General features: G+C 42.1%; 1 protein-coding gene across 6 annotated transcripts in view; it reads left to right on the top strand.

The window, feature by feature from the left end:
- Positions 1 to 12721, top strand: part of LOC148350073 (uncharacterized) — a 407697-nt gene that overhangs the window by 225812 nt on the left and 169164 nt on the right. The window lies entirely within an intron of this gene.

Genomic DNA, 12721 nt, shown 5'->3' with positions numbered 1-12721 from the left:
CCGATCCAGCCACGGGCCCATCCATCTGGCCCATCAAGACTCACTCTCATTTCATCAGTCCATAAAACCTTAGAAAAATCCGTCTTGAGATTTTTCTTGGCCCAGTCTTGACGTTTCAGCTTGTGTGTCTTGTTCAGTGGTGGTCGTTTTTCAGCCTTTCTTACCTTGGCCATGTCTCTGAGTATTGCACACCTTGTGCTTTTGGGCACTCCAGTGATGTTGCAGCTCTGAAATATGGCAAAACTGGTGGCAAGTGGCATCTTGGCAGCTGTACGCTTGACTTTTCTCAGTTCACGGGCAGTTATTTTGCGCCTTGGTTTTTCTACACGCTTCTTGCGACCCTGTTGACTATTTTGAATGTAACGCTTGATTGTTCGATGATCACGCTTCAGAAGCTTGGCAATTTTAAGAGTGCTGCATCCGTCTGCAAGATATCTCACTATTTTTGACTTTTCAGAGCCTGTCTAGTCCCTCTTCTGACCCATTTTGCCAAAGGAAAGGAAGTTGCCTAATAATTATGCACACCTGATATAGGGTGTTGATGTCATTAGACCACACCCCTTCTCATTACAGAGATGCACATCACCTGATATGCTTAATTGGTAGTAGGCTTTCGAGCCTATACAGCTTGGAGTAAGACAACATGCATAAAGAGGATGATGTGGTCAAAATACTCATTTGCCTAATAATTCTGCACTCCCTGTATATATGAATTTTTGCATTTTTTTGTTCAATACGTCACTTAAAACATTTCAGGTTGCAAACCTAAGGCAAAACAAGCCACCAAAGTGATGCTATCCGCTAATGCAGCTCACTGCAGCCTTTTAGTGGGCGTAGTTGGGCGTTGTGAAGGACCTGGGAGCATTTTCGCTAAATATCGGCGAGTCCCGGCCACGTTCGAGGCGGCGCCCGTTTGGTGTCGGACATCAGAGCAAAGCGGGTCGCAGCCCGGTCGGCAGGGGAGCCGACACGCAACACGAGGGGTTAAGTGACAGGCGGGGCCACCGTAAGGTCAGCCCGGGCCCTCGCAGACCTTTGGGGAACAGAGCGGCAGGAAAAGGTCCAGTCAACTGCTTGCAGATGTGTCTGGACGCATGCTCGGCCGGAAAATACAAGGCAGGCGCCGCTCTCTGATGCTAGCGCCGGTCACTTTTAATCTGCATCTGCCTGACAAGGGAAACGTGCAAGATTTCACTCAGGACTTTTGCACGCCTGTGTGTTTGCGCGCACCGGGGCGAGTGCGTAATCTCAGCCACCCGACCCGATTGGACCTTGACAGGATATTTTGACTAATCTCCTGATAGCTGGCATCTTTGCTTGAGCTTGAGGAGTTCATGCACCGAGGGAGGTCATAAACATCCGCAGCCATCAATGTCGATTTGTTTCACTTTTTGTCAAACTTTCGGCTACCATTGGGGAGGCTGGGGGGGTGATTCACAATCAACGATGTTTACTCATTTTGAAGAAAAATCGACTTAAATAGGATATTTTTTCCAGATTTTGACACAAAAAATGTTTATAAATTCCTCTATTAGCCTTTTAAATAGTGATGTTTTCAGACCGATGCTTGAAGTCAAGTCAAGTCATGTTTATATGTATAGCCCTTAATCACAAAGAGTCTCAAAGGGCTGCACAGACCACAGACTATTATGACACGACCCCTGATCTAAAACCTGCATGAGGGCAAGGAAAAACTCAAAAACCTCAAGTCAATTCAAGCCATGTTTATTTGTGACGTCTTTAATCACAAGGAGTCTCAAAGGGCTGCACAGACTATTATGACACCAACCCCTGATCTAAAACCTGCATGAGGGCAAGGAAAAACTCAAAAACCTCAAGTCAATTCAAGCCGTGTTTATTTGTGACGTCTTTAATCACAAGGAGTCTCAAAGGGCTGCACAGACTATTATGACACCAACCCCTGATCTAAAACCTGCATGAAGGCAAGGAAAAACTCAAAAACCTCAAGTCAATTCAAGTCATGTTTATTCGTGACATCCTTAATCACAAGGAGTCTCAAAGGGCTGCACAGACCACAGACTATTGCAAAGTACAGACTATTATTTAGTAATAACAGTCCGTATTTATTATGGTGCAAGCAAGGTTTATTTTAAACATACTGTATATATCATGCTAATGTATTCATTAGCATGACTAAACTAAATCCAAATAAATAAGTGAAACGAAAAAAATCAAAGTTATACATTCTTTATCCTCGTCATAAATTATTGTTACTCAATGTTGGTGTCCACGACTTTAACTTTTGCTACTCTCTACCGCCACCTCCTGTCTTAAAGTCATACTCCTCAGTCAGCTTATTCACCAAGTACTAATAAACCTTTCCTTTTTCATCTTTTTCTGCTGTTTGGGTCTGGGGTGGGACCGTATTCGAAACAGGCCTTTTTTGGACCACTTTCAGGCTACACTAACAAAAGGAAAACCTAGGAACGAGCATGAGATTACCTCTCCAACCCTTCTCCTCCCTCACCCCATTCCTGCTTCTTAAGTCACGGAGCAGAGTAAGATAAAAGCAGATAGGCGCATTGGCAAAAAATAAATAAATAACGGTCCTTTGAACTCAGGCCATGTTAACACATATTTTAAAGCCCCAATGTGTAAAATCTGACCACTAGATGGCAGTGTGTTGCCTTGTGCGAGTGAGGGCCAGTGACACAGAGCAGGATGCCGGACAAACATTGCGGCAACCTGAGTAAGGGTTTCACTTTGTAATAGAAATACAAATTACTCAACTGATGAAAGCTTTTTTCAACCACCAGGTGGCAATACTTGTTACACACTGTCCCTTATATTATTTCAGAATTGTTGTTAAAACAATTATAAGCCCTAGTTTGATTCCCAAAAATGAAATCCTTTTGATTCAGTACATACCGCGATTCGTCTATTTAGCTTCGGTGTAGCCGGCTCGAATATTTCCTCCAAGGTTTTACTCCAAAAAACAGCGTTACGTAAATGTGACTTATACAAAGGAGTAAAGAGCAGCCCAAATTGAAAATGAGATTGAGACGGGTAATGACTTAACTAACCATCTTCACGGGCAAACTCAATTGGAGAGCAGCCGGCATGTGTCTCATTTGTTTTATTCTATTTACTAATAAACGCGGGAGACGCTCGCATTTCCGTTCTCCCCCGTGCAACTTAAGGCCAGCTGACGCCGAAATTTGCTCTGGGTCACATTGAAATTTTCACTCTGTATTATAAAGCGACCCCTAGTGGTGTCAATTACTCTATTTAATTTAAAAAAAATATTGATTGATATATATTTTTTGTTTTTTTTTCCACATTTCTTAGTACTATGGAAGCCTGAATGACCATTTTGCGATGTTAGCTTGTCCTGGTGGGACGTTTAGCATATTCTACTTATTTTTCTACTCTTTCCTTCTCTAGTCCCCAGTTAGCGCCTTGACTACAGGTCTTGGCTAGCTCTAATTGCTGTATCTCTGTAAGTAAAGCTTGTTTTGCCCGCCAAGTCCGTGATTCGGGTGTTTTCCACTTTTTTTCTCACTATTTCCTGCTCTAGCCACTCTTGATAATCACTTAGCTGCAGATTTTGCCGGCATGGTTATTGTGAGTTGCTCCTGCTTTGTCCTTCAGTGCCACAGATTCTCATGAACATCACTGACTTCCGTGATTCAGACATCTTTGAATTTGTTCCACTGTCCCATGCTAGCCGATCGGCTGCTGGCTACGGTTGCTGCTAGCCGCTATCGTTATTGTTAGCTGCTCCATGTAAGTATAAGCATTCTTCGACCTTCACTATTAGCTGTACATGCAAGGAAATTCTAATGAATTTTGTGTTCCAGGACTATGCCTTCTTTTTCTACTGTTTCCCTCTCTAGTAGCTTTTACTGAACACCTGCAAGATAGAGGTAAAATTTGCTCAAAATCAAGTATTCAAGTCTTGATAAATGCACACAGTTACATTTACTTCAGTACGTTTCTGGACATTTTGTACTTCTGGTAGTATTTATAGATCACTCTATTGTTTTGCTTATACTTGAGTTGATTTATGAAGAATAAACCGTACTCTTACTCAACTACATTAGGCTACATTGAACCCGTTAAAGAATAACTCAAATCCCCTTCACGTTAAATATGTGCATTTCTCCGAGTCCTTCGCTTGCTTTTTCCTCTCCGGTCTCCCCTGAGTGAGAGCCTGCGTGCAGCCAAGCCCCGCCCCTTTTAAAGCGGCAGTGTCACAGTGTGATCGGCCATGGAGACCAAACTTAAAAAGAGAATAACTCCAGAGAAATCAAACTTAAACTGTATTATTGTGGTTGGATTCACTTGACGTTTTCGAAAGGTTGCTTTTTTTATTTTTATAAATACAAGCAACGTTTTATTGCACTGTTTTTGTTGGCCTGATAAAGGGCACATTATGCACCTTCATTGTTGTTTTTTCCAATCGTAGAAATAAAAATGGATTCCTTAATTGCATTTTTTTTAATTTGATCAAAATAATTAAACATTCCGTTATTTATGAATAAACTTGAGGCGGTATCAGGAAACGGAGTAGTCAGGGCTTTTTCCACAGAATGTGCTGCATCTCAATTAATCATTTTGATAGTATGCTAATATAGATAAATACAGCATGTCTCACTAAGGCTTATACAAGGCTTTAGATTTTTTGTGGCACCTGGCGAATTTGTTTTTTGGTCCAATCTGGCTCTTTCAACATTTTAGGGTACCGACCCCTGGGGTAGTTTCTTGTTCTGCCTTAAAAATACTTGGGCTTTGAATGCGCTACTTGTGTGCTACATTTATTTCTTTGATTTATAACAGTGTCGGAAATAACGACTGCCCGGACGCCCGAGGCCTGCATCTTTTACGTCGGGCGTACAACTTACAAAACGTCTCTGCATCAAACGTTTGGTTTATTCTGATTTCGAAATCTTTGTTGGGTTTGGAAATTTTTAGGAATTTCGGTTTGTTTGGCAATTTGGATACTCGGTATCCAATCAGAAGCCTGCATCGAATAACTTCCTGCTTCCTTGCTCTCCAATTGAGTTTGCCCGTGAAGATGGTTAAGCCAATACCCGTCTCAATCTCATTTTCAATTTGGGCTGCTCTTTACTCCTTTGTATAAGTCACATTCACGTAACGCTGTTTTTTGGAGTAAAGCTTTGGAGAAAATATTTGACCCGGCTACACTGAAGCTAAAGAGATGAATCGCGGTATGTACTGAATCAAAAGGATTTCCAAAGTAGACGGTACAAAGAACACAAGAAAAATGGAGAAATGGTTAGGAATCAAGCCAAAACCTCAGCCCCAGAAGATATATTCAAAAGAAGCTAACAAAATTGATGACGCTACAAAACGTACATTAAAAGCATCGTGGAAAGAGGAAGTCACGTGGCTTGTGTCAGACGTCTTATTGTGTTTCAAGTCGTGAAACATGGGGGCAGGCAACTTTTCAGAGTTGTCTGACCTGGTGTCCACTAACTTTTTCTCATGAGTTTCAGACACTGGTTATCATATTACCATTTTATTGTTTATTGAAAAAAATTACTTTACCTTGATTATCTTAATCTTAATTACTAAACTGTATGAACTTGATTGTTTGTGAGATGGATTTCGATGATTTGATGATCTGATTTTGTAGTTGTTTAAAGTAAATAATAAACAAGACTTTGCTACTATGGCCAGCACGGCAGCGCAGTGGTTTGCGCGTGTGCGGCACAGTTCTGAGGTCATGAGATCGAACCTTCCTTTGTGGAGTTTGCATGTTCTCCCTTGCATGTTAGATGAATTGGCCGGTCCAAATTGTCCCTAAGTGTGAATGAGTGAGCGAATTGTCCGTCCCTGTGTGCCCTGGGACTGACTGGCAACCAGTTGAGGGTGTCCCCTGCCCACAGCCCGAAGATAGCTGAGATGGGCTCCAGCACCCCCGCGACCCTACTGAGGATAAGCTGTGTAGATAATGGATGGATGGATGGAAGTTGCAACTACTTTATTTTTATTACATACTTCAGTAGCTCAGTAGGTAGAGGACGTACATTCGATTTCCAGCTCCTACAAGTTAAATGAACCCCTAATGCCTCGATGCGCAGGTAGGCGTCTATCGGTGTGTGAGTGAATGGGTAAGTGTAAAGCAGATTGTAAAGCGCTTCGGGAAGTCTTCAGTGACTTCAAAAGCGCTATGTCAATGCAGTCCATTTACCCGATACTTTTACCCAAGTCATTATTCGGAGGATTTCTTTTTACTTAAGTTATCTTATTCCGTGGTACCGGTACTTTTACTCTACCCAGCTCTGTTCAAACGTGTCACACAGGAGACACAACGGAGACAAGGAGAGTGACGCAAGAGTTTGTGAAAGGAGGAGGAAGCCCGATTGTGCAGCCTCTGCTATCTGTGTACACACAATCGCACAGCCACTTAGCGTGAAGGGCTCCTCCGCCTCCCCTTGAAGAACTTTAGACCGTGAAGAAACGCATAAAAATGGAGTGTATGCTTAGCGCCTGTGAAATATTGGAGAAAAAAGGTGGAAAATGGCACAAAGAGTCATATTTTTTTTGTTTTTTTACTTGGAGCATGCTGTCAAATTTTCAATGGATATTATCATATTATCTGTGGAAATTTAGTCTTAAAATAGGAAAAGGAGCACATTCTTTTCAGGTAGATTAAGATTGTTTCTTAGGATAGAACCGGTCTCATGGTACTTCCTCTGTCTTTTTTTTTTTTTTTTTTAAACATTTTATGCCTTTTTCTCTTTTAGAATTCCATATTTTACACACTATACTGGGATATAAAGCCCACTCCCAACAAAATAGTCTTTTGTGATATTTTTCATGTAATTTGCACTGGAATATAAGTCGCATGGAAATAAAACTACAGTAAGAGCAAACAAACACATTTAAATTCATATTATGTTTTATCATATAGACACAAATTTACATTATAACATCTGGTGTCACACTTAAATTCGAGAAACAATTAATAATTACAAATGATCACAAGAAAGCACCACTCTATATGTTTCTCAAAGGCAGAACAGTTACCATTTGCAATATTATTTAATTTTAATAATCCATTTCCACTTTAATCCAAATCAAGTCATGTTTATTTGTGACACCCTTAATCACAAAGAGTCTCAAAGAACTGCACAGACCACAGAATATTGCAAACCAAAGACCATTATTATACCATCCCCTGATCTAAAACCTACATGAGAGCAAGGAACAACTCAAAAACGTCAAGTCATGTTCATTTGTCAAGCCCTTAATCACAAAGAGTCTCAAATAGCTGCACAGACTACACACATATATTAGACTATTATTACACCATCCCTTGATCTAAAACTTACATGAGAGCAAGGGAAAAACTCTGTACACTTTACATTTCTGGTCAATTTTGTGTTTCTAGTTGCACCTTATAGTCCAAAAAATAGGGTACATGTTTTACTTCATGACACAAACTCAATTATATAAAACAATTTTACACGTCCAGTATATAACCTTGATATTTTTCGGATTACATGCTTGATTTAGGTATATATTTTTTTGTTATATTCTGAATTGTATTGTTTTATTATGAGGATCTTTGTTTTACCATGTTTTGTTTAGCTTCTCTTTAGTTTTTTGTAGTATGGTTCGTTTTTTTGTAATACTGTATGTATTGTACTATAATTTGTACAAGGCTAAAACAAAAATGTATAAAACCTTTCACCGATGATCTAGTTCATGTCTATTTACATATTTATGCTGAAGTAGAAACCAGTAGTAGTAGTGCAATTACCTAACACTTAAAAAGCTCGTTCTGTGAAGCAGAATGGCAGAATTCATGTCATTTTATTGCAGCCATTGACAGAGAAAGATCATAGATGGGAACAGCTCAGTATTGCACAAAGTATGTGCTCGCGGCTTTATTTTAGTCATCAAAGTAAAAAAAAAAAGGTTCTTTTGGTTGGTACTGGATTTCTTCCTTTGAAGGTACTGGAAACATTGAAAAATTGGCCTTGAAAGTGCTTGAAAAGTACTTGAATTTGGCAATGAAAAATGTGTTTGAACCCTGTAAATAGCTCGATCGCTAGAAAGATTGATAGATACTTTATTCATCCCCGTGTTGAAATTTGCACTTCCAGCAGTATCCTTTTGTTGTTTATTAACAGATGAACAGGATGGCCTCGGGGTGCTGTGTTGTACTTTAGCAACAACGGAGTGGATGACGTCACACGCTAGTCCAAAAGTTCGACGTCCCTGCAGCAGATGGAAATCTTTGTGCCCAGGGTTACACCACCTCGTGTTCACGTAGATAGCGAGTCCGCCTCCTCTCCGCTTCCCGCAGGCTTTTGTGTCTCTGTCTGTCCTAACTGCGCTGAAGCCAAGTAGCTCCACGTTAGCGTCCGGGATGCTCGACATGAGCCACGTTTCCGTAAAACACAGCAAACTGAACTCCCTGTACGCTTTGATGTTTTTCACCAGCACAGCCAGTTTGTCTGTCTTATTTGGTAGAGAGTTCACATTTACCATGATTACGGACGGTACCGAAAGGCTTACCCTTCACCTTAGCTCTGGCTCTGCATTCACAATAGGGCCCCCTCATCACAAATTGCTAATATTGTTGCGGTTTTCTCCATAGTCTGTCGTTGTGTGAGTAAATAGGTGCCGTGTGGTGTTTATAAGGTTTATTATTACCTAATAAGCGGGACTGCAATCATTAATGCAAGGAGTAATTGGCTCAGGTTGACAGGTATGAGAATATGATCTTTCATTTTACCTTTCCGGTAATCTGACTTGGTCTTTGTCCTCAAATTCTGAGTAACTACGGAATATTTCTCCCCTTTTTCGGTTAACTTCACCCAAAAATGCGCAGGGGAAAGCAAAATCTTTCACTCGGATCATTCCCGCTGTCATCGTCTCCATTTTTCCGCCGTCGCAGGTCTTGTTTTCGTCTGATCGCGCTCACCTATTGATTGACAAGTGGCTCCAGAGCCACTCAGGCCTCTTAAAATACCAAGGCCGGGGCTTCGGGTTTCAGGCCCGGGCCTCGGGGCCCCGCCATTGTCTTGGCGGGATCAGGCCCGGCCGGCCTCTCCGAGCGTGGCCCCGCCCACTCAGGAGCGAGACAGGTAGACGGCGCCTGGGATGGCAGCCCGTCTTCTCTTTTCTAGTGCTTCTCGCTCGTCGGTTTTGTCCCCTTCGGTGTCGGCACTCTCTTCAATAACGAGGGGGGGGCAGGTAGGGGTCCGTCACCGACACCATCATTCAATAGGCCCAGGCTCACGTTTCTGCTTGAATGGCGTATGCCATCCAATCTCCTGTACCTTCCGCTAATTTCATGCAACGGATGCTCGGCGGAGGCGGCGCCCTCTTTATGTCGGGAGGGGGCAATTATGTACAGTGGGGGTATTATGCCCCATCGCGCCTCCTTTATGTCGATTCTAGAGCAGGGGCCTTAAACACCCAGTCCGGGGGCCAATGGCGCACCCGCCCGGGTGATATTTTGAGGCCCCGGCTTTCTTAGAAAGTCTAAACGTACAGTGTGTATTATTAAGCGCCCTCTGGTGGGAAATTATCTCATCTCATCTCATTATCTGCACCGCTTATCCTCCGTAGGGTCACGGGGGTGCTGGAGCCCAACCCAGCAATCATCAGTCAGTGGGCAGGGGACACCCTGAACTGGTTGCCAGCCAATCGCAGGGCACACAGGGACAGACAACTCGCTCGCTCATTCGCACCTAGGGACAATTTGGACCGGCCAATCCACCTGAAGTCAAACTCATTTTAACTCGGGGGGCCACGCGATAGAACAAACATTCTGCCGGGGTCGGACTAGTAGATTAAAGGGAAAGAAAAAGAGAGATAAAGAAATTAGAGAAAGAGGGAGGTAAAAGGAGAGAGTGCGGGACAAAGAAAGAAAAAAAGGGAGAGAGGGAAAGAGTGTGAGAAACAGAAGAGATAAAAAGTCGTGAGAGGGGGGGAAAAGGGAGAGGAAGAAATAAATCCAAAGAGAAATAGAAATACAGAAAGAGAGAAACGAGAAAAGAAAGCGCGAAGAGTAGGAAGATAGAAAGAGAAAGGAGAGAAAAGGAAAAAAGGAAGTTAGAGCAAAATAAGTTAAAAGACACAGTGAGAGAAAGAGACAAACAGCGACAAAGGAAGAGAAAAAGAGAGACACGGAGAGTGTAAGAGACAGAGGGTGGGAGAAAAGGGGTGGAAAAGAGAGAGATAGAGAAAGAAATACAAGTACAGTGTCTTTGTTCGAGGCACTTAGATTTGGCAACATCAAGTTGCCATATTTCAACCTGCAGCTCGTTTTTCTCTTGCGCTTCTCTGAGCCTGTTTGACACCTGTGCTCTATAGCAAAACTTTATATTGGGTATCTTTGTATTCTATATCTTTATTTTATTATTTTATTTTTCAACACAAGGATGATGCTGGAAGTGTGAATTTCCCTACGGGGATGAATAAAGTATCTATCTATATCTATCTATTTTCCCTAAAAACTGGCCTGCAGAGGTATGGATGTTTAGATTTATTTTCTTAAGAAAATAGGCTTTCATTGAGTATCATAAATAACCTCTCTCCTCCTTACCAGTCCTCACAAATAAATGTGAAATAAGGTTTTCTTCGGGCTCGGTCCTGCAATTCCAGTCCGTCAGTCAGGCGGGGTCAGGCTTTAATATCCGCGGTCTTGCGTCGGGCTGGATTTCCTTAGACCCGATCTCACCTCTACTTAGCGTCAGCGCCACCTGACATTTTAATCAGGCTGAGTTGTTGCGCCGCCCGCCAGTCCCATCCGGAGAATGCGAGTAATGAAATTTGCCCTAAATCACGGACATCAGGCCGCCGGTCCCAAAGGTTAAGAGGAGCGGCGGGTCAGGTCTGGTATAAAGCTCCCTGGGCAGAATTAAAAGGGAAAGGCGGCCTTTGTCCGAGCGACCCAGCGGGTCAAAAGGGTCACGGGGTCGGTGTCAGGGGTCGGGAAAGGTGGAGGGGGGCGTCTCCCTCAAACGTTCAAATAAAAAAGGCAAAATTGCCTGATTAGCGCCATCTTTCGGCCTTTGACAAATGAGGAGCACGGCAGCTAAAACAGGGTTCGAGAGCCACAACATTCAACAAAGCCACCAAACATACCGTAAATTCCAGACTATAAGCCGCTACTTTTTTCCCTAACTTTCAACCCTGCGGCTTATTCAGTGATGCGGCCAATTTATGTCATTTTTCTAACGGCCGCTAGCGGCGCTTGAGTGTTGCTACCATTAACTGCCCTGTCATAGCTATATTATTATTATTAAAGCTTTGAAAACTCTCTCGGTGTACCGTCTTTCTTTGTAAATATGTGTAACCCATGTATTATATGTATTTGCAACTGTATATTTTTTTAATGTATTTATTTTAGACACTTATTCTGATATGTTTTGCACGGGTGAGCGAAAAATGAGGGGCGGAACAAACGCGGGGTGCCAAGTTTAAGTGGGGACCGCTAAAGGTGAGGGACAGACAAGGAAAGAAGAGGGGGTAAAAAGTTGGTTAAATAAAAAGGAGTTGCGTGAGTAAATGTGTTCATCTGGTATATTTTTCCCACCCTTACTTTTGGAAATATACACTTTTTTCCTTGGAGAACTTTCAACGGGACCTGGACTCTGCAGGTCTGCATCAAACCTTAAGTACCGGTATAATTTTCCCTTCATTTTGCCGGCTGTGATTTTTGGACTGTGGACTTAAATGAAGGACCTTTTGGCTGAGAGTAAGTGTCCCGGCTCCTAGGCTTTGTAGCGTATTATGAACTGACCGATAACGGATAATGAATAATGAATAACGAAGATAGATAAATAACCCTTAAAAACCCCCCCATTTAGTTTCAATCGCGGGACTTGAAGTCGGGTTTGGGTTAATTTTGTGTTTGTGTTACATGTTTAAATGTGGGCGCATGCGACTTATATACATGTGCGGCTTGTGTATGTACAAATTCGGTTTTCCTCTTAAAATGTGGTGGGTGCGGCTTAGAATCAGGTGTGCACTGTAGTCCGGAATTTACGGTACCAGCCAACAGCTAAATCCTAAGCATATTTGATTTCACTGCGTGTCATTTCATGATTTGCTCAAATGAATGAATGAACGAAAACTTTGACTAACCAGAATATTCCTGGTGTTAATCAGGAGTGAATCAGGTGGTGCATACTTAAGGATGATGAAGCCTGCACAGTTTGAATATGCATTTGAGGAAATCGGGTTCAAGACACTGCCCGAAGAACAGCATCCTTTGATTCAAAAGTTGATTGGAGAGGAAAGAACCTATAAAGATGTAGATCTATATATATTCTGGACCAAACGAAGGAATTCCAGCTTTGCTCCTACTCAGGGTTGGTATGGGTGCTTGACATCCTTGGTAATGCTTAAATTATAATGCTGTTTGTTCCTGGATTGAATAGTGCTTGGATTTTTGGCATGTTTTTGAACACGTCTGCTTAAAAATGACGCCGACACTTCTCTCTGGTGGCTCCGTTTTGCAAATGCATTTTTCCTTTTGTGATTAACAGCAGCTGGCATTAGTTTGTATGGCATTGTCCTACAAAGCGTCAGCTTCCCCTTGAATGAATGAATGAATGAATGAAAACTTTATTCGAACATTAAAATAAAAACTGAACAAAAACAATAACTCAACAACAAAATTATGTTACATAATATGTTCGAAAAGGGGTAATAAGAAGCAAATTCTTATTTTCCCTACCCCTTCATCTCCCCTATTAAATACACCAAT

The sequence above is a fragment of the Urocampus carinirostris genome, chromosome 16 (assembly GCF_059441175.1).
Source record: "Urocampus carinirostris isolate Australia breed hairy pipefish chromosome 16, RoL_Ucar_1.0, whole genome shotgun sequence".
NCBI lineage: Eukaryota > Metazoa > Chordata > Actinopteri > Syngnathiformes > Syngnathidae > Urocampus > Urocampus carinirostris.
Note: the sequence above shows the minus strand (reverse complement) of the source record. Positions and strands in the feature narration are given on the sequence as shown.